This window comes from Egretta garzetta, unplaced genomic scaffold, assembly GCF_000687185.1.
Source record: "Egretta garzetta isolate BGI_Z169 unplaced genomic scaffold, ASM68718v1 scaffold113, whole genome shotgun sequence".
NCBI classification, from domain to species: domain Eukaryota; kingdom Metazoa; phylum Chordata; class Aves; order Pelecaniformes; family Ardeidae; genus Egretta; species Egretta garzetta.
This window is the reverse complement of record NW_009259115.1, coordinates 1,159,172-1,183,685: the sequence shown is the minus strand read 5'-3', so window position 1 is coordinate 1,183,685 and position 24,514 is coordinate 1,159,172. Positions and strand designations below refer to the sequence as shown.

The 24,514-nt window shown below is 46.0% G+C and overlaps 1 long non-coding RNA gene across 3 annotated transcripts; it reads right to left on the bottom strand.

The window, feature by feature from the left end:
• Positions 1 to 1,816: 1,816 nt before the first annotated feature.
• On the bottom strand, positions 1,817 to 24,277 carry LOC118451951. 3 transcript variants are annotated; one of them, XR_004841559.1, is made up of 7 exons: positions 22,656 to 24,277; positions 18,597 to 18,682; positions 16,631 to 16,761; positions 16,032 to 16,091; positions 7,819 to 8,080; positions 4,521 to 4,658; positions 1,817 to 4,385 (listed from the first exon to the last, which is right to left on the bottom strand). It is a non-coding gene; the product is annotated as an uncharacterized LOC118451951 (long non-coding RNA). The 3 variants fall into 3 exon arrangements; XR_004841560.1 differs by lacking the exons at positions 1,817 to 4,385; positions 4,521 to 4,658 and having other exon boundaries at positions 4,673 to 8,080; positions 22,656 to 22,818; positions 23,045 to 24,277; XR_004841558.1 differs by lacking the exons at positions 1,817 to 4,385; positions 4,521 to 4,658 and having other exon boundaries at positions 4,673 to 8,080.
• Positions 24,278 to 24,514: the final 237 nt, after the last annotated feature.

The following is a 24,514-nucleotide window of genomic DNA, read 5'->3' as shown; positions in this document are numbered from 1 at the left end:
TTGGGAAGTGGAGAGATCCACAGCCCTGGGAGCAGCCAGGTTTCCTACAGCTCGCACCAGTGGGGCAGAGATGCATCTTCTTTGGGAAAAAAGCATCTGCAATGACACGCTGTGCTGGGGGACCGTGAGAGGACTTCAGAAGGCATGGCTTGGAAGCTGTCACTGTAGGTCTAAATATCACCCTAAATATACACCTCCCTTCCCACCAACACGAAAGAGCCTGCTTCATACTGCTGCAAAACTGGGTTTGCACTCTGGGGTTTAGGATAGACTTAAGCTTGCTGAGCCCAGCTTTAATGTTATCAGGTGTGCAACAGAGCACAACAGTCCTGCAAAGTTCTTCAAAATCCATTAAAATCCACTCAGAGGAGGAGCTATGTGGGTGCTGCTCAGTTCCACATTCGCTGGGTGCCTACTAAGCCAGGGCTGACAAGCGTCACTGAAACACATCAGGCTTTGACTCAAGATCCCATGCAGACCCAAAGTCTCTCTCCTGGCTCCTCTTTTTATCATCCCACTTTCCTATACCTCCAGCAGCTGCCCCTTCATCTTCACTTACACTATCATCAAACAGCAGCAACGATAAAAAGAGATTTATTTCCACGGGCCAGAGCCTGATGTTATTTTGGCAAAGGGAAAAACTGCTAGGATAAAAAATAAAGCCCCCCAAGGGGTGGTGTGGGTCACCAAGGAGGTCAGCAGGGGCCGGCTGTGTGTGCTGCCAGAGCAGGGGTGGGCACGGGCGCAATGCAGGGGCTCCCCACGCTGCCGGGGGGGACAGCAACATGGCACGGAGCACCCACCTGCCGTTACAGAGAAGGCCTTGAACAAAGCACAAAGGAATCTGCTTTGCACTCAGGAACTGCTCCGTTACGGGATGGAAATACCACAGGGGAGAAGTGGTCCATTAAAAAACCCTATAATTAAATAAAAGTTAGCTTGCTAGATGCTTTGGAGAGCTCACTCCTTGTACACGCACCCTGCACCCAGCCCACACACATTGCCCTGGCAATGCCAGAGCTTGCTCGGTGGTCCACATCCCTTTGCCGGGATTTGGGACCCCCAAACCTGGGAAACATTCCCCTCGGGCACACGAACAATGAGGAAATGCATGTTGGTTGGCCAGGTAGATCACTGAGAAGCCAGCCCACTCTTTGCTGTGTGTTTTTCTTTCTGGAGGAAGTATCTGATCCCCATCCCTGTACAAACCTGGCGACGAGCCAGGGAAAGAAGTTTGCAAAGGAAAAGGTTCAATTATTTAATTCAGTTCTTTAATATTCTGAAAATGAACATGGGCTGCCAAATCAAACAGAATTAAAACACTGGCAGAAACAGGAGGGAAAAAGTTAGGTGAACTTTTTGATTTATATGCTGGCTGAAAGCCTCTCCCTAGAGACACCTTTCATTTAAGGCTTTTAATGGTTTGCCTCACCAAGTGAAGACAATAATGATAGTGTTCACATGTTGGGATTTTTGTGTTTCCCTTCGCCTTCATGCCACAACCCTTGCTCGTGCTGGTGGTGGAGGATCAATTTCCTGTGCTCAGAGAAGAGACAAAAAGAGAAGGAAAAGAGCAAGAAGTAAGGCTTCTAAGTCCAGATTGGTCGAAGCACACAGTGTCTCCTCCACATGGCTCTGTACCTCTGCTTAGACCCACACAGGCGGCCTCTGCGCTCTCAGCAGAAGAGGATGCTCTTCTCATCTGTCATGAGGTTTATGGAAAGGTCTAAAAATCCCTGCCTCATGCTTTGCAACCCTCCGCCATCCCGGTACAGTGCAGCAATGTCAACTCCTTGTTGTAACGCACTGGTACTTTATGTACTAACTGCTTTTATAACACCTTATGGTTCACTTCTTTTTCTTTTGAGATTAATAATTTTAGTAAGTGGTTTATTTGCCTGGTATAAAATATTCACCAAAAAAAAAAAAAAACCCAAAGAAAAACAGTTCTTCCATTTATACATTTACTTTTTGGCCAGATACTTCCAGTCTTGCAAAACAGCAGTTTCAGGCAACTTGGGTGGGGACTATTTGCTGTTGCAGCTTCAGGCAGCCCCAAGCGCACACAGGGATGTCCTGCCCAGTGGCTGGCAGGGATAGGACCAACACAAATTCTGCCCTCTGACAACGAGGTGGAAGAGGTGGCATGGCTTAATCATGGTGAGGACCAGGCAATATCAGACAGCTGCATAACTCATTAAATGAATGACAGCCAGGTAAATACCAAAAGAGAAAACCAAAGTGTAGGAGGTGGATGGTGAGAGGCACAATTTGCCCATGTCTGGAGCAGGAGCATGGTTCTGCTGATGGTGCGATGACCATCTAAGCAAGGCAAGAGACCTTCCCCCAGTTCAGCTTCCACGGTCTAAGGGATTGGTAGCAGAGAGTAAGCTGTCCAGTGAAGCAGGGCATGAGCTAAGTGTGGGGTGATGTGGATTTTCTGGGTCACTATTTGGGACCAGCTAGCTGGACTAAGACCCAAGGAGGTGACGCTTGGCCCCTCACCAGCCCGTTCTGCCTTTTCTTTCAGCAAAGCCAGGAAGTTTTCTGCAGCATTTGTTGTGGCCTGAGCTGAGCTCAGCTGGAGCCAAGCCACTGGAAGTAGCAGAGGTGTGACCTGGTTTAATTGAAATTCCCAGGACGGTATTTTTACAAGCTTTCCATTGGTTTGTAGGAAAACATGGAGAAAAGGCAGAGAGGAGTGACAGCAGGTCCTGGGCCAGTGCCAAGGACTGCTAGCATAGACCACACGTTCCTCCAGCATCTCCAAAAGGACTCTGGAGGAGCTCAGGAGAGCTCAGTCCTAGGAAGACCATCAGGGTGGTACACGCAAGTAAGGACAGGCTTGTCTTAATGCCTTGGCATTCCCCAGCACCCCCTCAGGGCACAGAAAGGCCCTGCTTCTCCCAGGCTAACCTAACATGCATGTGTGCATCATCAGGGAGAAAAGACTGCAGGGCGTTTATTTATTTATTTATCTATTTTGCAGCTGCAAGCACCAACTTAGACTGCAGGTTTTTGAAGCAGGACTGTCTCTTTGTCCTGCAGGTGGGTTTCTGCATAAGCTTTGGGGTACTGCAGTACTGCCCACCAAACAGCAACCTGCCCTTTCCCTCCTGGGACAGAAAAGGAAACCACACACGGTGAGTGAAATTACACCCAAGGCCAAAACCAGCCTCGTTAACAGAAGCACAAAGAAGAAACCAGCTTCACTAAGACCTTTGATACACGCCTTTCCTAATTACCATAAGGGAGACTGACTGCTGCCAGCACCTCTAACAGGCAGTGCGGTTTCTGAAAAGAATGTGTATAAGTGCTGTGTTTTAAAAGAAATATATATATAGTGTCTTGGTCAGCTATCTCTAGAGTCACTAAGTGACACAGAAGTTATCTCCATGATTTCACTATCAGTTCCAGACTTTTCCTAGTTTTCAGGGTGCTGCTGAAGTCTCCCAAGCCCGCTAGACACCAGCTGGGAGTTCCTGGACTGGCAGTTCCCGTTGGACCCAGCTCACAGGATTCGCTGACCAAGCTGCTCCGAGATAACACCCAGCTGACCTGGGCAGCTTAAGAATAACAGCCATTTCCCCAAGCCCATGTGGCCTTGCTGCACCAGTCCTTAAACAAACGGCCATCTGCATCTCTTGGGGCTCCCACCCTCCGGCGATGGGCCGGCCGGGGCTGGTGGATCAGGGCAGAGGTTTCTGAGCCAGCCCAGGAGAAAGGCTGCAAATGCCCTTTGCTTTTGTCCTTTGCTCTTGCTGCTACTTCTGACCAGTACCGGAAAGTGCTGGATGGTTTTTGGCCTGCCAAAGAGAAATAGCTTTTACCTGAATTTTGCCCGAGGTGCTCATTTTCAGCTGCAGCCTGACGTGCAAAAAGCTCTTCTATTTCGGACGTGTTTCTTCAGCATTTTCTTCAGCCCCTGAACCTCTCACACGATTGCACTGGCACCAAAGCCAGAAAAGTTTAGTCATGGCCTATGTCCCTCCTGTTCCAAGGAGGATAGAAATGAAAACAACCACATTCAAAGCCCAGAGCTAACGAGCTAGAAAGACACTTACCCTAGGAACTTACCCTAGGCAAGAGGGCATTAGCCACACGGCCACCTTCTCAGTTAAATAAAAGGAATCTCTGATTCCAAAAACCTTAAGCTTTCAGGCCAATGGGCAAATAGGAAAAACCCACAAGGTGAGGACTTTGAAATGAAGTTTGTGTTATCAAGTATTTCCCAAGCACACGAGAGCTGAGCTCTGCCTTGAGGAAATGGAGACGATTCTTCCTTCCCACAGCAGCCGATGCTGGAGACCTCGTCTCTCCCTGCTCTCCCATCCCAGCCTTGCCACCACCTCTCGGGAAGCTGCGCTTCCATCTCTGGCTGCAGCCTTTCCAAAACAAGATGAGACAAACTTCAGGAAAATCCCGATATTACCTTAAAAGTTGGGATCTCTAAAGAAAAATTCACATAATCTTTATTTCACTTATACCTGTGCTTTTTAGGGGTTTCATATTAAGCTTACCTCTGAATCCTTTCCCAGGAGAACTGGAGGCTCCCTGCAAACCAGGATTCCAGGGCAGACCTGTGAGCTGTGTATTAAAACTGGGAAGCTCCACAATCCTAGCAACTGCCGTGGTTTTCACTCTCATTTTTTCTATTTCTTCTTCCCTTGTTTATAAAGCAGAAATTTAGTTTGGCTGTTGACACCATGTGAACCAGTCTCTGCTGCAGTTAGGGCTCAAAAGGGTGCTGGAGTGGTCTGCCAGGGAGCAAGGGCAGCCAAAATTCAGGCCTCTCTATGCTGTACCTCCCCCCTCCACCCTCCAGCTCCATGCTCAGCTTGGCTGGGTCTTTGTATTGGAAGACATGGCTGCAAATGTCCATTGCATGAATCTGAGCAAGACTTTGCCCCTTTCTTCTGCTGAAGAACCACATTGACTCTATATAATGCGTGTGTATGTATCTACACCTAAAGACACATAATGTGTTCATAGACTAACTGCAGTAATCAGGGTTGGATGTGCATGAACGACTCCACTGATGGTCTTTTTGGAATAAAAATCCCTGTTCCTGATCCCTGATCTTGAAATAGGTGGAACAATAACATGAAAGCAGCCATGTGCTCCCTATTGATCCTGACATCCCGGCCACTGCTGCGGCTGCTTCCCTGCACCCTGCTAGCAGCAGCCTGACCTGGATTAGAGCTGTATCTCTTCTGGTTTGCTTGTATTTTGCTCGCACATTCAGGACAGGAGTAAATGAGGACTGTGCACCGTGCTAGAGAAGGATGAAGCTCAGTGACTTGCTAACTAGCTCTGGCTTAGTTGCACGGCCATGCCTGATACACCAGTGGGAACATCTGCATGGAAGCATGACACATAGCTTTAGCTATGCTGGTGCCAGATTTGGTTCTGAAACTAAACTATGGAAGGAAGCTGTGGACTGGATACAATTTTAATCAATTTGTAGAAAAAACAATTTTTGCAGACCTTCTTTGATGGTCTTGAAGATGTCCACTGAGCCATGTGGAGGGTCTGACTCTAGGAGATGTAACAGGTGGGTGATACGAAGCTGGCCTGAGAGCTGGGGTGACAAACACATATGAAATGCCAAGCTGAGCTAGACTGTAGGGGCAACCGGTGAAACTCCACGTGATGCATCACAAAAGAGATGAGTTTTGCCAAAGGGCTCCAGAAAGCCGAGACAACTGGTCCGCAGATACAGTCAAGGAGCCTTTGGGAACAAAATGTGTGCAGGCGAGAAAATTCTGGAGAGATGAGGGGCTGGTCGAAGTCATAATAGGGGAATGAATGTGGAGAGAAGCTAACTACAAAATAAGAGCTTGCATTGGTCAAATGGCTAAATTATGAGGAACTTCATATGGGAGGACAAACAATTCAAGTCCCTAGCCCTTAAATGGATAAAAATGCTCAGATACGTTGGAAGCAACATCAGGGCAAATGCCGTCCACAAGCTCTGGCGTGGTAGAGACTGCATGATTGATAGATAGCTGTGGGCAAGATATTCTGCCAGCTTCAAGGACAGCTGGAAGGAACTAGTGTCCAGAGCTACTGCTAAGCAAATATGCTATCTGGCTAAATATCTTATCTGTAAATACCATCATGATACAATCCTGCTGCAGCCATCTACAGAAGAAACAAGAGGTAAAAACTGTGATAGCAGAACATGACCAGCACCTTGAGCTTTGGGTAGGTCAGGTTGCCCAAAGCCTTGGGGCAGGGCTAGAAATGGTGAGAATAGTTAAAACTAAAATCATAAAGACCTGCAATCTTGGGACTCCAAGCAGAGCCAGAGGCTAGCTGCTCCACTGGCCTTGATGGATCATTCCCAGGGTGGGAGGCCCATGGCCTATTTAGGTTTCCTCCACTGTCACCTACCACTCATTTTCCCCACACTGCATGGATGGACCCTTGACTGCTCTCCACCATTAAAGAACAGTCTTTTGCTGCTAAACTGTGCAAATAAACTCCCAGTACAGGGTTTTCCGAGTCCCTGTTTTAATTTGTTGTGCTAACAATGTGCCTGAAACATGTAAGCCCTAGGCAATATCAGTGACATGAGCAGTAACAGACTAACTGGTAGAGGTTGGATCCCAGAGAACAGTAGCTTCTTTTCAAGAAAGATACACATTTAGGTTAATGCCGATTTATTGGCAGTTACAGTTAAATTAGGGGGATTTTATAGGGTGTAAAGTCCCCCGCTGCTTGTCAGATCTATGGCAAATAGTGCTTTTCTCCTTCCCCCGAGCACCATGGGGGCTGGCAGCGGTAAGGGGCATGCTGCAGTCACTACCATCTGCTTGCTGATCTTGCCCCCGAGAGTAGTCCTCGGCCAGGAACAACATATGGGGATATTTCCATTTTAGGAAGTGAGCTGTTATTTGACTTCATCTGGCCAACATTGGTTTATGCAATTTGACACTGATGAGGGACAGAGCCCTTGCACAACGCACTCTACTGTCTACAGTACTTTCAATTTTCAGATCTCCCTGTCTCCTTTGCACTCAGTGATGGTTGCTTAGAGTAGTTACAAACAGAAAGGCAGATGCAAGGACTGATTTCTGAATGATCTTCTTCTTAGCTAGAGTGAAAAATTATTGTGAAGATGTGAAATACTGCTTTAAATCATTTACTAGCTGGTAAGTGACAAAACTTTGATGTGAGCTGCATCACATATCATCTAAGCAAGCAATCACAAGGCATCGTGTGCAGAGAAATGGTCCCTCAACAAGGACAGAAAAAGCCCACCCATCCCACTGAAGGCTGGGGGACAGTAAATAACACAACAGCAGGGGTATGTTTGAATGACAGCTGCAGCAGCTCCAATATAGGAACCAGGTAAACCATGTGCACAGCCAGTCCAGGTCAGCCCAGCCCCCTGCATTCTCACTTCATCAAGGAGGCAACCAGGTGGTTTTTGCCAGACATTCAGTTTATTGCACTTTTTCTTGGCTTTGCAATGCTTCTGCAGTGATGGGGCTGGACAGAACTTGCCACCTTGCAGAGCCCCCAGCCAGCTTACCCAACTGAGAGTGTTGTGGCACGCAGTCCTGCTCTGCTGCATGGTCACAACCCCACACAGTTTCATCAGGAGCCTGAGGAAAGGGGGACTGTGACAAGGGTTTCTGCTTGCAGATATGACTCACTGAAACCTGGCTTCATACTAGAGGTTAGGCCCAGATACCATTAGACCAATAAACCAACCCCTTGGGGCAGCAATATATCTGGCAGAGCGTCCTACCACACTGGATTAATTGCTGCCCAGGGCCGCCCCAACACCATCAGTCCTTGGCCACCCACCAGCATGTCTCTCCAAAGGAGGCACCTCTGTGAAGAGTAGTAGCAACAGGACATGTGATGTGCTAAGACCATTGGAGAAGTACTGCTCTTCATCCCCTCAACAAGGAAGGAGAGATTGCTGCATCGCCAGATATGGCCCAGCAGAGGATGTGGATTCCGGGCCACTGGGACCATGAAGCATCTGAAGACTTGTCCATCACTTAATGCACTGGCAGGCAGGTAGCTGTAATGAGCTCCAGAGAGCTCGTGTTCAGCCCCAGGCCTGAAAGGAGAGCAGAAGAAAGGGCTGTAACCATAGGGATCAGAGCTGTTCTGAGGTAGGACATACACACTTGGCGCAAAGCACACAAGACAGCCACTTTGATTTCTCCTTGAATGTATTAATGTGCAGAGCGGAAATATCTGGCATTCAGCTGGGACAACATACAGCACAGCTGGGGACCCTAGAGGAATCTGAGGCTTTCTGGACCTCTCTGAACACTTCCGTCTTTTTTTTTTTTTTTCCCTTTTCTTTTTTTTTTTCCCCCTAAAAAGTGTTTTCCCAGGGAGAGATATTAAGTTTACGGTGTAATAACTGTGGTGAGGGCTGTACTTCAAGTAAATAGAGATGTGCAGTTACAGAAATATGAAAAATTATGGGAAAAGTATCTTTGTTAAAATTAGCCTCTTCTCACTCAGCATTGTAGAGAATTGATCTTTAAATCCAAACTTCAGATACACACAACATTAACACAGCATTAACGAAGCATCATTTGTATGCGCCCAGGTAATTGCGCCTGGCTGAAACCAATAAGTTGTACATGTTCTACTCTATTCTTGTACTGCATTAAAGCATGAGCCAGCTGCTCAGCAGCTGGGCTGGCTACTACCAACCCACAGAGTTACCAAGGAAGTAAGGTCACTTTATCCTGCCTTGACAGTGAAAAGACCCAGAAGAGGTGAATATATTTGCACTTCTGGGACTTGTCACAGATACAACAGTTTTTGCAGCGTGACTGAAGACTTTTAAGTCTGGAGTTTCATAAACCAGGGGAGCCTCTACCTGTGCCTCCCCCCCAAGAGTGGGACCAGGCATGTCCAGTGCCTCCTGGATGCTCATTTTCTGTGCATCCACCCCAGCAGTGGCTGCTCTCTTTCCATCCTGATCCACTAAGATCAGAGCCTGGGCAAGCTCCTACTGCTCTTTACTTCTCTGTATGTTGTACTAGACTGAGCTGAGGCTATGGTTCAGTATTTCTGAACGCTCTTTTGACATGCTATCTAGCGACTTGCTAAGAAAGTGCACCAAACTTCTTTGAAGAGAGAAATTAAGATAATCTAGCACCCTGCAAAGATCCTAGAAGTTAAACGCCCACCTAAGAAAGGCATGCAGGATTCTGTAGCTGCTGGAAAGAGAAAGAAGCAGCCACACAGGGTGAGTCAGTCTGTCCAAAGATAGGTGGGAGGGATGTATAATTGAGCCAGCCTTCCGTTCCCTTGGGAAGACAAACCCCACTTTGCAATTTTTTACATTTTATCCCAACAATACAGTAATTTCCAAATGACTTTTGCCCCTTTTTTGCAACATGTCCAATGTCTTTGGGAGCCCTCTGGAAGAAAGTGCCTCTATCCACGTAGGTCATGAGTCATTTGGAGGAAAGGGAAGCCCCTTGGACCTGGGGCCGTAAATGGTTCACAGGGCTGCTCGTAAGTCTGAAAGAGCCATATGCACCCGTAGGCACAGAAATCTATGCAGGGGCTGGGGGAGGGCTGGGAATGGTGACCAGTTAGGTCCCAAGCCAAACCAGGGCAAGATTTTTTCTCAGAGAGTCTGATGACCATGTCCATTACCAGAGGGAGGAATTTGACAAGAATGTCACCAGGGTGACAGCCATGGAAATTGTTAGCAAAAGGCACAGAGCCAAAGGAGTGGAAAGAAGGGAGAGAGTCCCCACAGAGTATATCCCACATACTATCTTCCCATCTGCGAGTATTCACTGGACATTCAACAGGCTGTGGCCAGCTCAGGTTTTCCGATATGCTCCTTTTTATCCCTGAAGAGTACCACAGGCTTCTCTTAATTCAATCCCCTTTGGCAGAAATTATAAGCTCAGGTTACATGGAAACAGTGGGACTGAGGTTTCAGGGCACACAGAGGCTTGCACACAATTTGCCAGGCTGACAGCCCACACGGTTGTCACAGTGCCCACGCTGGGGTATTTCAATTAGATACAAGACTTTGAGAGAAAGTCGAATTTGGTGAGGCATGCTTTTTTTGCTGAAGTTCTCCCATTTCTGAATAACCTTGGTGGAGGCCTGAAAAACCTGCAAATGGCCTCTGCAAGTTCATTTCTGGACATTGGGAGCAGGCGGGGAGTGGTGGGGAGCAGCAAGCATTGCAGGACTGCTCTGAGTTTGTGGCTATGTGAAAAACATCTTTGCCAAGAGAAGAGCACATATCTCCATCACCGCTGGTGTTCCCCACACTGACAAGCAGCTCAAGGCTATTGAATGACAAGAGGTAAAAAGACAAACCACAGAGCTGGGTGGGCATAAGTTTTCTGCAAGACATGCAGTATTTTGCATGCTGGCATTATCTCAGTTATGTGAAGGGGAGGGTGGAAAGTCAGCTACAAGCACTGGGCCATGTGCAAAAGAAAGTGATATCATGGATTTCTCTCTGGGGAAAAAACCCAACAAAAAACCAGCGGACTTTAAAGGTTCCTTAGGTAAAGATAGCCCTGGCCATCCGCCATCCTGTGTAAACCCTTGCATATCACCAGCATCTCTTCCTCAGATTAAATACCTCATGCTCTGTTCAGAAGTGACGTATGAACCTAAGAAACAAAAAAGGTCTAGGACTCATGTCTGACTGACATTCACCTCTGTATAAAGCCACAGGTGCCACATAAGGTATCTGCATACTCTCCCAAAAGGCTGCCAGGTGAAACTGGACAGACTTCAGGAAGAATAATTTTTACAAGCTGAAGTTCTTTTGAATTCACTGAATTTTCCTACTGCCCAAATGAGAGAGCTTGTATTACCACAAAAACTTACATTGGGCAGTTCTGATTATGTGATAAATACAAACAATGACAATTCATCTCATGTTACAAATGATTCTGCTACTGATATGCTAAAATGCCATCACAAGCATAGAGGACACCAAAGGTTTAAATATACTGGTTTGGGGTTTATTTCTTTTGATGGAAAGCATACTAAAAAAAAATAATTGTCCCTGGATACATTTGGGAGCACTGGAAAGATGTGGATAAGTGTCTTTATGCAATCCACCAGCATTAAGTAGTTCTTTCTGGTTCAGAGAGCAATTTTCAAAGTTAAAACTAGTAGTTTTGTCAGGATAAATTCCTCTTGGCTTTGAATAGGAGCTCCAAAGAGACTGAAAGGTCTATTTACTCACGTCACTTGACCTCTTGTTTCTCCTGAGTTTTATTAACAGTATCCTGTTTCAACGGATCTCCTTTGAACAGCACATCAAAAGTGTTGTTAGTGTAGGAGTTAGAACTCTATTTGGTTGCAGGACCTTACAACAGGAAACTCTTTTTTCCTAGAAAGCATTCACAGAATGTTAAAAAAAAGTACCTAAAGAATGGAGCTGGCCTGGCCCAAACATTTGGTAGGTGAGACTTGAATGAAGCAGACCCCTGGCAAGGTGCATGCTCTCAAACTATCTTAACAGACTGTTTATTCTAAGTCTGGGTAACTGCAACATGATGAAAGGCTGGAGGATGGACTATATTTCTCATCTTGTAAGCAATATTAAAGGCGAACCCTCCTCTAAGATCTTTTACTTCAGCATTTGCTAAACCATGTAGCATCTAACACTTCTGAACAAAGACAAGATATCACAACGCATAAGTGTCAGTCTGAAATGTCCCCAGACATTTCCATGGGAATCTGGAATTTAGACTGTGAAAACCTGAGGCAGGTTTCTTTGAACAAAGGAATAGCTGTTTAAAGGGCGATTAGAACACTTAGAGATCTGTAAACCCAAATAAATCATGCTGCAGGGTAGTCCGTCTCCAGTCATCCTACATGTAAGTAGGATGTAAGTCCTAAAGCACTAGCAGTGTTGTGCATCTACTGAGTAATGCACCGTCTAATTCTGTACGTGGGACTGTAGGCATGTCTCCAGAGCAGGCAGGAGCTACAGTCTCTGCTTCAAGCCAGACTCCACCACACCAGATTTCTCCTTCAGCGTACCACAAATGTTGCAAACCCTACCCTTGTGTCGCAATCTGCCTGGCCAGTCCTCGCCGTTCCATCCAGTTTCACCCAGATGGAGTAAAAAAGCTTTCTGGCAGTGAAATCAGGCTGTCCTTTGGATGAACTGGAATAGAGGCCATACACACGGTGCAAAGATGCACTTATCTACCTGAGCAGGACCATCGAACTGCAATAATCTGTTTAAATGCTTTATTACTCCCAAGTTTGGCTTTTAAGTTTGCAACAATTCTGGTAAGCCACTAGCTCTAAGCTAATTAAAAAAGAAAAAAGATGCATATATTAACCATCACTCTTGTGATAACCTTCAGAAAGTAAGAGTACTGGGTGATGTGAAGCTGTTGAGAAAAGAATTTTGTGCAGGATCATATTGATTGATTTCCTATGATCTTACAGCTGAAGATACCACACACTCCAAGAGAGGGAGGAAAGCTTCTGTTTCCTCAAGGACACAGCAAAATTTTAAACAACAGGACAGAGTGGTTTCTCCTGAAAAAGCTTTACAAGGCCTCTCATTACAAGAGGCTGGGATCTGGAGAAACTGTCAGCAAGACAGAACAGGAAACACAAGTAGCACCTGCTGGAGGTCCTGCTGCTACAGCCTGGGGGTCCTGGGACCAGCATTCATGGTTTCATGTCTTTCTCATTCCCCACACAACCCTTTGGAAAATAATTCCCCTCTCCACTCCCAAATTCTCCAGATGTAAAACAGGAGGATTAATAATCTCTCTCTCAGCTATTTTATGCCATTACACTAGGCGGGGACTCTTCTTGACTCCGTCTGTATAACGTCCAACCTCAGGGTCAGTTAAAGCCCCTGGGTGCTGTTGTAATTCAGGTACATTCAATGACAGACACAAAAGCAGTAATGTTAAATTACTGCAGGTTGTTATTGCCAGGTATGCCATCACAATGGATCAAATAAGTTTATAAAGGGACTCTTGTACTAGTGAAATGAATGCATACTTATCTCTGCAAAAAGAAACACTGCCAGGTGGGCTGGCAAGTGTTCTCTGGAAAGACCCAGTATCTTTGTACAGGCTCCTAGATAGAATAAGGCAAAATAAATAAAAATTGCACCTTGTGGAAATTTATCAGTGAATTATTTAAAAAAAACAAACAGAAATATCAGCATAGTTTGTTTTAGCAGTGCTGATCTTTTTCTGATAACATAAACGCTCCTTTTTGATGAAGTGGAAATAGTTTGTTGCAATATCAGTAAAAAATAGAACAAACTATTAACATACTATAAAAATAACACCGTTTATAACATACTGAAGTCATATTCTAATGAAAGGATCTCCATCAAAAAGGCAAAGCAGCACATACAGATGAAATGCTTTGATAGTGTCAAAACAAAAACTGTACTATCAAAGCATAGGAAACCTACACCAGCCTAGGAAAATGAAGCTCTCTTTCTTGGCTGCAAATGAAACACACAGACATTTTTGTCGCAAGCCTTTTGCCTCCCGCTTGAGTCAGACTCCTGCTAACTGATTCAGGAGCACAGCCTGATCCTGCCTGTTCCAGAGAAGTCAAGGGCTTCCTTGAGACAGATGTTGATGGCCAGTTGCAAAACTGTGCGAGCAGAGCACGTCACAGCCCGCCCCCGAGCACGCACAGCTGCCTTGCAGGCAGCCCACAGTTTATACGCGAGCGCCTGACAGCAGCGCTGAGTGGCCTTGCCCCGTATGAGTGCTTCGTTAAGGCTTCAGGGATGATTAGGTCCATGGGACCCCATGTGCTCCATGGTGTACCAGGGCCCTGCTTCCTGTCTGGAGGCGAGCTCTTCCTAACCTCCGAAACACGCCTCAAAGGGACAGCATGAGTATCCCAAAACAGTCATTCCACTGGCTTTGGGTCAGATTTGCAGAAAGCAGATTAAATCCAAGGCAAACCCTTGAGCATTTCATGGAAATATTCCCACTGGCTTCAGTAGGCTTTCCTTGGCTTTTTGGGCTACAGCCCAAACCACCACATTCTCCAGGTAAGAGGTGGGTTTGAGCACAAGGTAATGTCTCTGAGATCCTTGTCTACAGGTGGGGGTAGTCCTATACCCTAACTGTGTGAGGAGCTGGAAGGCACCCCTGCATGGCACACGAAGAAAGAGGTAATGTAGACACTATGTTGTTTTTGCCTTTGTCATGCAAATAGAGATCATCTCCTCAAGTGCTCAACAGCTTGAAACAGCTGTGCAGCTTCCTAAGGCAAAAACCGCTGGAAGCCACTCCACTGTAATATTTCATAAAATACTACACCCTGGCCTGTTTTCTTGCATATGTATGTATATTATTTGTTTGCCCTACACATTGTGCACTGCAGAAGTATTTTCTATTTCCCAGCAATCCTGGAAATCATTAATGACCTCAGAGTATAACAGATGGTCTTGCCCTGCTTGTAAAAATAAAAAATAAAAAGGAGCCAAATTTGCAACACCTGTTCAGAGCCCTATGGCCAGCTCTGCTAGTGAGAGCCCAGCGGTCCAGAGGGCCCCAGCTGCTCTGCGTATGCACAGCCTGTCCCAGGGCATGCTGTGGGCTGAGACACAGCCTTCAGGGACCTCCCTCTCAGGGCAGAGACTGCCCCATGCTTTTTGCAAAAGTGCCTGGCTAGTTCGTGGTGTGCAGCAATGCTGTTCAGACATATGCTGGAGAAGCTGCTGTGTTCCAGCTCAGGCAATGGATTCATGTGAAGTTCAGGGTTGTTTCACGCTTCGGCTGGTACAACACATGCTGCGTGTTCACACTTGGACAACTCAGAGGCAAATCCTGTCTTCTTGGCCCTGCAAGTGCTATGATAGGAAACCTGAAGGGGCAGAACTGGCTGATCCTGAGCAGAGAGAGGAGGGCCTGTGCTCATTCTCTCTCATTAAAAGGTGTATCACAGGGGCAGCTACAGCCAGACAAGGCACTTCCACGTACGCAAGTGTAAGAAGGCACAGCCTCTGCTTTAAAGACCTTACAACCCAAACAGCTAAAGAGAAAGGTACTATCCCATTTAACTGCTGAAGAATTGAGGCAGAGAGGGGTTTAAAAGGCAGGCTTAGGGTCACGTGGAAAAACCTCTGGCAGAGCAATGATCTGAACTCACTGTCCTGAAAGAAACCCGGCGTCCCCGTCCCAGCCCTTCATGCTCAGCTCTCTGCCTGACCCCCAGCACAATTCCCGTGCTGGATCTGTCCTGCTAAGGGTGCCAGCAATGCTGGGGAAACGTTTTCCTGCTGGAGAAGAAAATAAAGGGTGGGGTGAGATGAGACTGACTACAAGGGAATTGGGGATTATTGTTATCATTGTGGGGTTTCAGACTTTTTTTTGGTTTCACTCCATTTTCAGCTTTGCAGATGGAGGAGAAACTACAGCTATCACCACTGAAAGTTTTCCCTGGCGCTTTGGCTGTTGCCCTGACTCTGACCCTTCTTAGAAGCAGAGCTGGGCAGGCAGAGGAGCCAGCAGCTGCAAGCAGCACAGGGATGTGGCTTCCTTAGCAGCAGCCTGACAGCAGCCAGAGGCCAAGTGCCTCTCTTTCTCTCTATGACTGATAGAGGACCAGGCTGACAAGGATGCAGTCATCCTCAGTCCTAACTCCTAGAGCAGACAAGCTCCTTTTCACCTGATTAAGACCCCTCCTAGAGAGCCAGCTCCATTTGAGAAGGCAGCCAGAGGAGCCTGGCCTTCAGCACCCACATTTGACCAATCCTCCTGTTTCTTTTAGGCTTTCCAATTTGCAACAGCCCCTTTATTTCTACTTCTCATTTCTTTTGTAAGCAAATTAAGTTTTCTGAGTTCCTTTGCCTTTGACCATCCCTTTGACCGTGCTCACATAACACTGGGGGCGGTGGGTGCTACCACTGCACAAATAACTCAAGGAATTTCACAACAGATCCAATGCCTGCTCCCCCAGTTAGTCCTGCAAGACAGCAGCGCCTGTCAGAGTTGCTGGTTGTTAGGATTGCCGTAACATTTTAAGGCCTCACCACAGAGCTCTCTTACCTCAGGGATGTCATATGTGTTCAATCATCTCCCAGTAGCCACCCCCAGTTCTCCCAACAGCTGCACAGAGAGGAAAATACCCACAGCCATGAGTCAAACAGCAATAACAGTTCAAAGATCCCAAAGCGTAATTGTATCTGCCATTTGGGGCTTTTTCCCAAGCCTGCTGACTGCCCAGGACTCTTCCCACTGACCTAAAAGGTCAGGGATTGGGCAAATGTAACTAGGCAGAGACTGCATCCCCTCTAAGGGCTGAAAAGCATCTTCCTACAAGATTAATATCTTGGGGCAGGGTGGACTGGACTAGCTCCTCTGAAAATGTTCCCTTTTAAATTAGTTCCTCTCATGGTGCTCCTTCTGCCTCTTGCTCTCACCAATCAGTCTGTGAATGGAGTCTGTTACCAACATACCAAAACCTGCTTGCTTGTACAGGGTGCAGACTTGCACCCATTTCACCATCAGGGGCCAGAGCCCACTCCTCCTATTGAAAGAGGAGCTGCCAGGAAGGGAGCTTGCTCAGGCACGGCCACCCCATCTGCCACTGACGTGCTCCTCACCACCATCAAATACAGCAGCGCTGACTCAAACTGCTCACTCACCTCCTTCACTCCAGGGAGCAGCCTCCGCCTCTGGTGCAGCAGGCAGGCAGTCTGTCCCAGCAGCCCCTCGAACTCCGAGGGTGACCACTGTTTCTGCAAAACCAGCTCCTTTCTTCAAGGCCAAGGATTTCCTAAAAGGGAGGAGCAGAAAGGTGAAATTCTGATTTTAGTTAACTCCATCCCTCCTGCCTGCAGTCAGGGCTGAGCATTTATCTGCTTCCCCCAGACTTTGCAGAGCAGATGCTGGCAGTCCCTGCCCTACATTTGGGTCTTTGCTCACCACATGCCACAGTGTTAATTCCTGCTCTTCCTCTCCTCCCGACCTTTTGGACCACGCTGCACAACCTAGTCCTCCACCATGGCATTAAACTTCTCCAGGAGTTTGGGTTAAGAAGAATCTCAGAGAAGGTTTTTGGTAGTGGTTTGGGTTTTTTGTTTGGTTTTGTTGTTGTTGTGGTTGTATTTGTTTGTTTCAAATAGGAAAAGCCCTCTCAGCCTTTCACTGGTGATGCTTACTCTAGCACAGTCCACTTGGAAAGCCGACTGAGGGTAGACAAGCGAAAGAGATAAAACGTAAGAAGTTGGATCCAAGTGGCAGGTCCTATGGAACACAGGAATTTTGCACAAGGAGCCGCAGGGAGGTCAGCTCTTGATTAGAGGGGAGCCTGCCTTTGGCAATGACATAAAAGACTGTCCTCAGGAGAGGTGATTTCAGCTCCTGGCTCTGACATGGGCCTCCTGCCTGACTTGGCCCACTCAGTCTTTCCCCCTTTCTCCAATGGCAGCAATATTTCTTTTGCTCTGTCTTGTCTATATATATCACAAGTTTTTTGGAGGAAGGGTAGGGTTAGGCATGTGCTTTCTGGGCTTTGCTGAACCATGGCTGTGATTTCCCAGATCTGCTGGGTACGATCCCAATGTTTGCCTTGCTGGCAAACTGTAAATGCCCTTTCAGCCCAAAGAAGATCCTGGCTCTGCTCAGGTTTTTTTAAGAACCAATTAGTTATTACAGACATGTCTCAGCTATTAGCACATCATTCATCAACATATCACCAATACAGCAGCTTTTTTTGCTATTTCAGGCCCCTCTCCAAGAGACTATTCTAATTATTGATAACTACTTCTCCTGTATTCTTGTGATGTGCTTTCTTGCTCTGTGTTTTTGGGTGCAGTTTTCTCCCACTCACGTCATGAAAAATCTCGTTTTGTCAGAAAATGTGTTTTTATTAGAAAGAAATTTTTATCAGGAAAGGGTTTTTTTGGGTCCAGGACAAGTTAGATAGAAAGAGCACAGCCCAGTATATGCAGTGCTAACCTGAGGAGCAGCAGACTAAATGTTGATTAATACATCTAATGAGACAGAGCAGCACTTTAAAGAAGTGTTTCTGGACCCCACAAAGGGTTGGGATCAACTAGGATATTGACTCTTACGAGTGCTATTCTTTCTGCCCCCATCCTCATTTGGGAGAAAAGCAAACCATTCCAGGAATATTTCTGAGATGGTTATTATTATCATGATATATAAAAACCATTCCAGAGGCAAAACGCCATTTGGTGTTGATTAGCCTTGGTTATAACAGTGCAATTAAGGTACTGTTGACACTACTCTGAGCCAAAGGATGAATCCTCTCTGCAGAGCAGCTATTAGCAAAGGGAATTAAAGCAGCTGTAAGGAGGAGTTCAGCTCTGTTTTCTCATTCTCTCACCTATGGTTTCACAGAGCCAACCTGGCCCAGAGCAGCCACAGTGTAAGGCATATATGGGAAGCCTGCTTCACAGCCAATTTTCCCCACCTGCCTGTTGCATCTCCCCTTTATGTTACTTCTAAAGCAGGATGCCTGGTACCTGGGCCTCAGTTTCTTTATCCCAGCTGTGGGAATTAAAGACGAGGATCATGTTGATAAGTGTGACCTTACACCAAGCAAATCCTCCATCTTTTCTCTTTCAAAAGAGGCATTTGGCTCACCAGTTTTCAAGCAGTTGCTCTCCTAGTTTTTCAGCTTTCTCCTCCACTTCAGTGTTAAATATCTCACGGCTCATTTCAGCCGTGACCTGAAAAAGAAAGGGAACTACATTCATTCTTTTTGCATTTCTTTGCCTGCTCCTGAGCCAGCAGGCAAAGCTTTATGAGCTGATATTTCTCCCTCCCACCTCCCTCGTGCCCTGAAGTTTGCAAGACACATTTGCCTCAGGATTTCATGCACTCAGCCCACGAGAGGTGCTTGGTCTCGTACACTGTGCACATGATGCTGTCCAGGCCTGCACACTGTGATTCCCAAGAAAAGCGAAGCCAAGAATTGCATCTCAGCTGCTGATAGGCGATCAGTTCCCATCAGCTTTCCAGCACGCTTCCCCAGAGAGTGATTCAGGGCTTGAAAATGGACGCCAAAAGCCAATGGCTCAAGACAGACAGGAAACAGAACGGTTTCTATTTAACAAAGAGAACACTCCTGAGACAGGCTGGGAGGAGGAGGAGGAGGAAGGAAGGGCCTTTCCAAGACTCTACCGTGGAAAAGGAGGAACCCTTGGTGTTAACAAGGCTGCCTTTTGTCTCCTTCCCCCTCGATTCCTGCAGGTCCTTTTAATAGCGATGAACATAAGCAACAGACAACAGAGCTGAAGGCTCTCTGCCGGTTTTTCTGCCCTCATATTTCTGTTTCCACCACCATAAATCCAAGGAAATCCAGATTAGCACCTTTTCAGCAATGTATATTTTTATAACAGGACCCTTGAGACACAATGCTTCTTCTGCCATAAAAGCAAATGTCAGCTTAAGAACAGTTAATTCTATTGACTAGGAGGGAGTAACAGCACTTATTTTTGTACGCTGGCAATATCTAACCCTTTAAATGATATCAGATGGGCATGAGTCAACAACCTAGCCTTGAATAATGTGCCGCTCAGACTGCCTATAAATAGATCTTACTTTCCCTCTTTCATATAAAGCTAGCTCCTACAACAGCTACTCACAGCCAAGGGGTCTGCTGGGGACAGACAGACACATGCCTAGCACAAAGGGGTATTGAAGTAGCTGCATTCCCTCTAATCCCTTCCTGCCAGAGGGGCCACTAAAAATACAGTAGCCACCCAGTTGCTTTCGCTCTCATTACGGCTGGGTGGTGCACCAGCAGCGAACAGCAGCCAAATTCTTCATATCTCCTTAGTCTCGGCTAAAAAAGCTCCAAAGCAGATGGTAATTAAGCCCTTAATATTTCCAATAGATTTAAAATATGGTTATTTTTACCACACAGGCAGGCAGAGCCAGGAACACACACTGCATACAGACAGGGAACAGCAGCTCTATTCTGCCTTAGACAGTGGGAGTCTTTACAGTCATACACCTGGGAGATGGAGAACTTAAATAAAAGGTGGCTTTAATGGAGTTTTCACTCAATCTTCAGTGTTTTGCCAAGCCAGGTGATATTGAGGATACTGAATGAGTTTGATCAGCTACAGAAAAAAAGCTGTATTACCTCTTTTTGAGGGGACTCAACATTTTCTAGTTGGGACTCAAGGAATGGGTGCCAGCAGCAGTGAAATTGAAGTTCAGACTTTCTCCAAGAACTGGGCCCAGCCAAACATGCCTAGTGGCCCTCTGGGCTAGCTAGCAGCAAGGAAGTGATACCGCATCATACCCTGCTTGCTGTCATTCCTCAAGCCAATGGAGGAGATGACCATAGGCAGCTGAGTCAGCCTGGGGTGAATTGCTGTGGGAGTCTAGGCTGCAGATGCTACACCCACTGAACTGGTGAATAATCCACTGAATGCTGCACCCACTAGTGACCTGAATTCTGTATCTAACTCTACAGCCTAATGTCAAAGATTTCAGGGCCAAGGTTGCTACTGGTGATAATTTTAGCAGAAACCTGTTTCCCCCAAGACTAATGTCACTATCTCTACTTTAGAGCAGAGGCCATTCACAAAGAATCCTGATACTTCAACACCAAGTTTCATTAAACTCAGGATTACACATTCACATACCTGAAAAATTAATCAAATTTTGTTCAGGTTATTTCTTTTATATCTGTTATACAGGATAAACAGAGGCAGGAACATTCAGACAAGTTCACAAAAGCTCTGTGCTCTCACATTTTGTCCTGAAATGAATGGGGAAAAATTTACTTTCATTTAGGGTCTCCTGTTGGGATTTTCTTTCTTATCTCTGAAGAGAATTCAGGATGGTGAATGCCAAAATCTTGGCTGCATCTGCGGGATTTTACAAAACTCCTATTGTTGTTCTAATCCTGACCCACGGAAACAGAGATCATTCACCACTAATTTCAAGAGAAGTGGAGTTCATAGGGTAAGTTCTTTGGAAAAATCCCATCTTACTTCTCACAACTGCTAAAGGTTTATGGAAATTTTGCCCCCCCCACCCCATTGCAGGTCACACGTAAGGGATGAGCTGTTTGGAAAAATGTCCTGTGGAACCTGGGAATGATAAGGAGGAGACATATCATGCAATTAGGTTAAAAACTGCCCATTCCTCATCACATGTTAGAAAGTAATGAAGGTCTAGACTGCACCATGGTGCACAGCAGAGAACAGAAGCTGTCAGGGGATTAACGGGACACGATTTTTCAACATGCAACAAACAAATCCCCAGTAAGTGAGCCAGCAGAAATCATTCTTTGTGTCAAATATTGTATATGCTGGGGCAGGGTGACCAACTGAGCTAGTAGTCTACGTTTGGTGACTGAGTCATCTCTCAACCTGTTGAACGGAACCCAAAGATTTTCCCACTTGGTTTGACAGAAACAGATACAGATATAACAACTCTGATTGCACGGCAAATTTCCATCTATTGCAGCTCAGGCAGGGCCAGGTGGCACCACAGAGTATTAATCAGTCACAATTTATAGCCTGTGGGATTTCGTATTTATTTACATTTGTGCTTTTTTCCCACCCACAGACTGAGTCTGAAAGGCATTTAAGATTTTCTCCATTAGTCAAAGATTTCAGCAATTATCTGACAGACCTGCACAAAACTGAATGGCAGCTCAGTGAAATCCAGCTCTCGGAGGGCTGTGCATATGCCATACAATCCATTCGTGCATCCGCAGAAGATCTGAGCCTTCCACACAAGAAGCAGACTCATTGCTGCCTGAATATGCTGGGAAATCCCAGACCAAACAGCAGCTGCCCTAGGAAGGGGAGGCCCCATGTTGCTAGAGATCATCTGGTCCAGCATACAAACTGCCAAGAAATCCCCAGGGAGGTGTGGCTGGCACAAAATTCCTCACTATTGTCAGCCCTAAGAGCTGAAATGAATGAGCATAGCCTGCTCATGCAATAATGTAACGTAACATCGGTCATACAATAACTGTGCTCTGAGACACATGTGCTACCACTTGGACAAGATTATTCCACCCCACTATGGGGTAGTCTCTCTCTTGTAATTCAGTGCTATATTCTTGTTGTCCTCCACACTTAGCTGCTTTTGACTCCAGCCTTGACACCAGGAACTGCATGTCCTTCAGTTAGAAATTCAGAGCCTAAGGCCAGAAGGAAGCTTCGCATTATCTCATCCAAACACTGGTTTTAATCCAGTTATCCTTCGTCATGCCTATCTTTTGATCTTACTCTGAAGTCCACAAGGGGTGAAGAATCTACCATTTGGTAAAGAGTAAGAGTTATACGCAGTCCAGAGTCAAACACAAAAGAAAAGTCAGTAGAAATGTCTTTTTGTTTTACTCCAGAGCTACATCTCCATCCTTCCTGCATATTACAAACACACATTCACTTAGGAAGCTCGTAACAACTGAGTCTGAGCTCAATCACAGACCTAAATAAAGGCAAGGAGACCATGTCTCTCAAGTACCTAAGCAAAGGAGAAAGCCTAAAAGAAGAAGCAGGAGGCATGCCTGTATAAGGAGGAAGACCAACAGAGCTTTTGGGGCACAGAGCCTGCTGAAGAGAGTTGGAGATTTCTGACAAGGAAACTGTTTGTTTCTTTTGAGATCATAGCGACAGGACGTCACGTACATGGCATGTAAGTAAATAATGATTTTTTTCCAAGGAATACCTCTCTCCAAGTAATAGAATCAGTTTCTCCTCTTAATGGAAAAAAACCTGCCAGGCCAGAGGGACAACACTATCCTCATCCAGCACATCTTCTGTTTTTCCAAAAGCATTTCCCAGCTTTAATCGCAAGGCGATGAGTCCTTTCATCCAGATAGTTGAGCAGCCTATTCATGAGATACATAAATCACAGATAAGGAGGTGACCTAGCCAGTTCTTGGAAACAATACAAAACCAATGTTTGTTTGCTTTCAGCTGCTTCCTCCAGGCCACCCGTACAGCTGCTGCTGGGCACTGACCTGCCAGTTTCTGACCTGTTTTCAGCTCAGATAGAAGCCATTCTCCCACAGCAGCTCTGCAGGTAGCACTTACCTTTGCTCTGGACTCCCTTACCTGTTACACTCCAGCAACACCCCAAGCCTAGATTAAGAAAGGGGATTTCAAGAGACTGGGAACTCTCCAGTTGTTGTCTGGCTTCACTTTCAGGCACAGATTGTTGGAAAGCATCCCAGGTTGCTTCCCATCTTGTAGTAAGGAATGCATTTCTACTCTTTGACCATCTCTTTTCCCTGCAGAGCACAACTGAAAACAGTTACACCATTGTATATCTGGACCGCAAGAAACTGAAACACTTCAAACCTATGTGCTACTTCTACAACACACAGAAAACATGGCCTTTTCCAACACTATCAGCAGTGTTGGAAAGAAGGGAAATAATTGCTCCATGAAAGCATTTTGTCCTGCTACTCATTAGCTCCTTCACTGATTGGCAATTTCAGCACTGGCTCAAAGGAAACAAAAGCAGAGACTAATTGTAGAACCAAAGATGAGTTGGTGTAAACTAGCACCATTGCATTGCTATGAGTCTTTTTCTACTGATTACTGAGGGTCTCACTCATTGTGTTGAATCCAGTGAAGGGCTTGTGTATGCAGGGAACGTGAGGTGTCACCAGCTACCCTGTGAAGCGGGCTGATAGCAGAAAACCTCCCAATGTGAAGAACAAGGTCACTACCAACAATGGTTGTACTCCTGTATATTTCTGTTTGCCATTCGTCCTTTCTTTTCCAGTTTCTTTTGGCCTTGCAAACAGGAAGAAATAAATGTTATAGCAGCTATCACATTCTTTTTTCGTTGTATCGTTTCAAGTAGTTCACTTCAAGGGCTTCTTTGGAAATACTTAGAGATGTAATTCCCATTACAGACTAAGCTGCTGCGACCCTGCTATGTGGGAAAACTGAATGAAGGTCACACTAGTCAGAAGCTTAATTGAACTTTCCTGCTCAGCCTGGAAATATACACTTTCCTAGGTGTATCTGTGATATCTGAAAAATTTTAAGGCAGAGACATAGTAGTAAAAAGCATGTGAGAACCTGGACAAAAATAGACTCAAGCAGTGCATGGGTTGAAAGCTGCTAAAGGGCAGGAGAGTGTAAAGGGGAAATATCACATATACCAGTCTTGAAGTTCATCTCTCCCAGGTATCCACTCATGGCCACAGCTGTAGACATGATGCTGCACAACACGGACCCTTGGGCCCATCTAATACAGCTATTCTTATCAGAGCAGGTATGATCACATGTGCAAATAACAGTATTATAACTTACCATAGAATGTTTTGTGTTGGAAGGGACCCCTAGAGGTCATCTAGTCCAACCCCCCTGCAGGGAGCAGGGACACCGCTAACTAGATCAGGTCACTCAGAGCCCCGTCCAACCTGGCCTTGAGTGTTTCCAGGGATGGGGCCTCCACTACCTCTCTGGGCAACCTGTTTCAGTGTTTCACCACCCTCATTGTAAAGAATTTCTTCCTTATATCTTGTCTAAATTTATATCAGACTTTAAGAAGAACAGTTAAAAACTTTA